Below are 5,726 nucleotides of genomic sequence, written 5' to 3' on the forward strand. Positions count from 1 at the left end.
CGCCCCCGCGCCGGCCCTCCTCTATCAAGAGAGGTACTCCTCCCTCCTTCCTCCTCCTCCCTCCCTCCCTAGTTATAGTTATTAGAGAGTAGTTAATTATTTTGAATCCTAGTTGAAAAAATGTATGTTCTTAGAATAATGTAGGTGTTTTAGTTAAATTTGTAGGTGTTTTAGTTAAATTTGTAGGTGTTTTAGTTAAAAATGTAGGTTCTTAGAATAATGTAGGTGTTCTTAGAATAATGTTGAATTTGTTTTAAGTGTATTTAAAAGAGTTTTAAGTGTTTTAGTTGTTTTAAGTGTAGTTAATAGAATTTTAGGTGGTTTAGTTGTTTTAGGTGTGGTTAACAAAATTTTAGGTGTTTTAGTTGTTTTAGGTGTAGTTAACAGAATTCTAGGTATTTTTTTAGTTAAAGCAATTGTTGTTATTTTTTTAGTTCAATCAATTTTTCCTGTTATATGCAAATTTCCAGTGGACATGTCATATTTTGAACATGTCATATTTTTCCGAGTGGACTATGTTTTGCCAAAAATGTCGATTCATTTATGTTCTGGCAAATTTCAGGCGCTCGATTGATCCTGTTTTTAGCAAAGCTCATGCCAAATTTTGCTAAGTGTTTATTAATTTTGTTTTCATAATTAAGCATTTTGTTCTCGACGTCGATGATGCCTATCCCGCATCCTCGTCGTCGACTCGGCGGAGGACTCCTGGTTGAGCCGAGGGGCCATGTCCGGGATTGGGCTCCGCCGGGTTGGTACTGGGTTGTGCTACCTTCTGGTGAGCGCAGCTTAGTGAGGAGCCATCCCGTCGTCGACCCAGAGCTTCTTTGGTGGCGGTCACGTGGGCCTGGATCGGTGGAGAGGCTTGAGTCCCCCGCGCAGGTGGTACAACACCGTGTCACGGAGGAGAACGCGCACGTCCAGCGCTACTTGGTTGCGTTGGAGAACGGCCGGTTCTCCAATACCTGGCAGTTTCTTCGGGGATCTCACCGGAGCTATGATCCGGTGATGGTTCCTTCTCTTTGGGTGTCCACCGCGACACACTGAACCTAGAGGAGCTATTATTCGAGATGTATTAGTGATATTATATGATGATCTTTGCTACAAACTACTATATATGTATTCGATGATGGCTTATTAATTACCTATTAGTTATTGGCTTATTGAATGCAAAAGATGAGCGCGGTTTGTGCTACAAACTACTATATATGTATTCATGATGGATTATATGATGATCTTTGCTACAAACTACTACAAACTACAAATTTTAGGTGTTTTAGTTGTTATATGATGATCTTTGCTACAAACTACTATATATGTATTCGATGATGGATTATTAATTACCTATTAGGAAAGGTCTAACGATGAGAGGGAATTTGCTATGTGTGATTACTGCGAAGATGAGCGCGGTCTGTGCGACAGGCCTCACCTGGTAGAAGGTCGGCGCTTCAGCATCAAGCTCCAAGAGACCTTCGATGTTGATACGGTATGCAATGATGACAAGTGTTTTTTGTTATTTTTGCACGACTTCTCTACTTCTTCAACGTGTAATTTCCGTCTTTTACAATTCGACTAGCTTATCCCATGCCATGCAAGACACTATGTCTTGGAGAAGATGGGTTTTGAAGATTATGAAAGCATGGAGACAAAGATAATTCAACTAAGGACCCATCATGGTTATGATTTTGCTATAAAACTATACAATTCTGTGAACTCATCCAATTTTGGTTGCCCGAATTGGGAAGCCCTTTCCAAGGCGTATGATTTTCATGAGGGTATGCTTCTGACCTTCGATCTTGGTGATCCTGACATCGACGAAGATGATATGACCATTTGGGTCCTTGTTGACACGCTTCTAGTTCTACCGCTGTGTGAGTTTCTTAAACATATTTACTAAGTAATTTATATTGTTTATTTCAAAATATTTGACAGCTTGTTTCCATTGACAGCTTATTTTCATTCTTCAAAAAATGTACGGATGATGGTAGACAGAACCTACTACTACAATGATGAAGCACAATTAACTTATAAGGAGAAAGATGGTCTTATCGCATTTCTTACTGATCTTGAGAATTACAATAGCTATTATCGAATTCCTCAAAATTATGGTCAATATGTGCCACTAGTGCACGCGGTGTGCTACGGTAACATCAATGGAGATAGCATGGTAAGATTTTCTACTATTACGACATCCATGCATCTTTTGCATAAATTTTTCTAAAACTAAACTACATTGCTAACTACAAAGTTATTACTATGTTTTTTAACAGAAAACCCCGATGGATTGTGTGCCTCATCTGATGTTGCCAAGAGGTCGCGTTAATGTTATGAGCTTACGGCCACCACGGCCAGGTCAGCCATAGTATCCACATCACTCCTGTCCATACCGGATTTCTAAAAGCGAGGAAGCCATGATAATAAATGATTGGAAAAATGTTCAACCATCGTAGAGAGCTACTTGGAAGCAACATTGTGCATAGGCCAAGACTTGGAGACCGGATGATCTCCGTTCTTCATTATGGAGAGTCCAGTTTCCTTAATGAAGAGTCAATGCCTATCTTGTTTTATGATATTTTACCTAAGAGAGGGTAGAGTAGGTCCTATGAGAGGAGTAGGTCCTAGGTAGAATGTGTTATTATGTGCTACAATGTGTTAGAGTTGATGAGGAGGATGAGGAGTTGTGATTATATATGACTAGCGACCAACTTGTTATATATATGATGTCTCATTGACGAACATTGTTTGGTGGTGATGACTAGTGGTAATGAATATGCTATTTAAACAGCCTAGTTCATGATGAGTTGTTATTGTATAAAATATATATCTGTTTAAACATGTACAATGCCAAAATATTAAAAAAAGGACATAAATGTTAGCAGTAGCGCTGGCCTAAAAACATGCTACTAGTACTTGAACTTACTAGTAGCCCTGGTCTAGAAACGCGCTACTGCTACAAAATAGCTGTAGCGCCGTAGCAGTAGCGCTGGTGCCCGCGCTACTGGTAGCAAAAAAACAGCGCTACTGGTAAGCTTTTCTCTAGTAGTGACTCCACACTTCGGCCTATGGGTCAAGACCTTCAATGTGAAGCCGAAGATGATTGAGGGGCGACACGCGAAGTGCGAGGGTGCTGTAATAAGTAGGAATGCCGACGCCCCATGGCCAGAGGGCTCCTTCCCAGAGGTGTCCGATATATGGCAGCGGAGGTGGTTTTACGTCACAACTCCCAGGGGCACAAAGTGGGTGGCTGCCCCCGACTTCCGTCCAGGCCCTCCTTCTCAACTGGCGTCATGGACAAATGTAGGACGAGATTGGGGATCTGCTAGTGATGTACCAATACTGCAGAGCCATATTTGGGAGCTTCTTGAGAGGGACATTAGCCTTGTCAGCATAATTCAGGTAATGCTAATCCGACGGATGTTGTCGTGCAAATGCCGGCCTCTCCGGATGTGGGAGTTCAATCCGGAAGGTCCGCGGACTATTCTGCACTTCTTCGGTGTAACACCCCAAGACCGACGCTCCAGAAGACTTCCGGCTATTCCGAGTTTCGTCGTGTGTTTATTTGTGCTTGCTCTTTTATTTTTGCATTGCATCATGTCATCATGCCATCATATCATTAATTTTATAACTCTTTTAAATAAATTGCATAGATCGTTGTTCTATTTAAATCGAGGGAATTCACTTGTGATTTCTCTTTATAACATATTAAAGCCTCTCAATATTATTAGGGAGCTATAATAAAATTATTCCATTTATTTGGAATTAACCATATCCCACTTGAAAAATATCCCATGCCGTTGTTATCTAAATTCTTGGTCTCCAACCTTGTCCATAATTTCTTTCATCATTTTCCAGAGATCCACCAAAAATCCGGACATTTTTGGACTTTCCCAACCCTCACTTCTTATTCAAACTCATTTGAATTTATTTCAAACGAGTTCGAATCCAATCTTCGCGCACATGCTCATTTATAGTTTTCTTGGATCAAGCTCATTTTTATGAGTCCAGGAAAATTATCTCCATGTGCAAATCCTTTCCCTAACCCTCTCTTTCTTTTTCTTCTCTTTAATTGTTTTCTGCTAAAGAAAATATAAGAGAGAGAGCAGCTCACCCAGACCCCCCTGTTCCCCCTCAGCCCACCAAGACCCAGCAACAGTAGCTGCCAGTTCGGCCCAGGGCCCGGCAGCCTCCTCCCGAACCCTAGCTAACCTTGCCCGATCCCACGCGTGCAGCGCCCGATCCCCATCTCTTCCCTTGCGCCGCAACTCCCCTCCGCTCGACCCCGCATCGCTGGATCCCATCTCTTCCTTCCTCCTCGTCGCCACCAAACTGCCTCGACCTCGCCGCCGGCAGCAGCAGCAGCTGCTGCACCCTCTCGCCGACGCCGCGCCGGGCCTCCCGCGCCGCCACTGGAGGCCAACTCCGGCGCCCCCTGCCTCTCGTCTCCCTCCTTGATGCCGGCGAGTCCAGGCCGCCGCCGCGCCTTCTTGCCTTCCCTGCGCCAAGCCCCTCCACCGGACTGCTACCTCGCCTCCTTCTTCTCTTCCTCGTGCGCCAGCGGCCAAGGCTGCCTCGTCATCAAGCTCGCCTTCGTCTCCCTGGCGGCCGACTGCCTCGACCTCCTCTGCAAGTCCCATGCCAAGTCCCTCTCCGGCGTCCTTTGTTCGGGAACGAGCACGACGCTCTCCGCTTCTCTTTGCGTGTCCCATGCACCTGGAAATCGAGCAGCAACGCTCGTTCTCGAGACCATTGACCAGCCACCTTCGCCAGCTCCTTCGGCCGCACCTCGTGGCCCTTATCCGGCAACTAGCGCCCCTCCATGGATGACCACCACGGCCTGTGCACGCCTCTGGATTCGTCCAAGTCCGATGATGTTTTTGTACAGCTACGCTGCGGAGACAAAGACCACCAAGTCCGCACGGGAGCCCGAACGACTACTTCCACGACGATGCGAGTACAAGTACCCTCTTCATGGTTTTCGCCAAGTACCACGACGCCCGGAGCCCTCGGATCCATCAAGTCCAACAACGGCTGTGTACAACTACCGTCGACCTGAACATCTACGAAAACGTGTACAACTACCATTGCCACGTGAACAACTACTTCCACTACCGTCGACACGTGAACAACTACTTCCCACGACGACCCGTGAACGACTACTTCCCTCGATGATTTTGAACCGCCCCGAAATGCACGCTTCGAAGGTATAACCCCGAGACGACTGCCCGTGAGCAAATGCTTGTGTGTTGTATGAGATGCTCGTGTTTGCACCGTGTCCGAGAGAGGTCTTTGCATGTTCCTCGTTTGCCATGCCGTCGTCCCGTGGGAACCCGGAATCCGGGAGCACCCCACCATCCTTGCATAACACGCTCCCGTCACACTTCCTTTTGCACCGGTATCTCTGTGAGCTATCGGAACCGATATGTTGCCGTGGCATCATTTTCGGATTCGTTGCCATGGCAACCGTTTTGTTCCGCCACGGTGACAAATGCGTCGTATCATGCTCATGTTAACATTTTCATAAATTGCATAAACTTGTATATGTCATACGCATCATGTTAACAACATTTAAATGTTTAAAATTGTGTTTGCATTAAACTACTAAATGACATGGAGACTTCTCGGAATTGTTATTTGTTGTTTCCGGCCTCATTTAAAATTGCCTAGCTAGGTAGTTTTATTATGCTTCACCCCTTTTGCCATGTTTAATATCTTTTAATATTGTTGGTTAG

This window comes from Triticum aestivum, chromosome 2B (genome assembly GCF_018294505.1).
Source record: "Triticum aestivum cultivar Chinese Spring chromosome 2B, IWGSC CS RefSeq v2.1, whole genome shotgun sequence".
Classification (NCBI taxonomy): Eukaryota; Viridiplantae; Streptophyta; class Magnoliopsida; order Poales; family Poaceae; genus Triticum; species Triticum aestivum.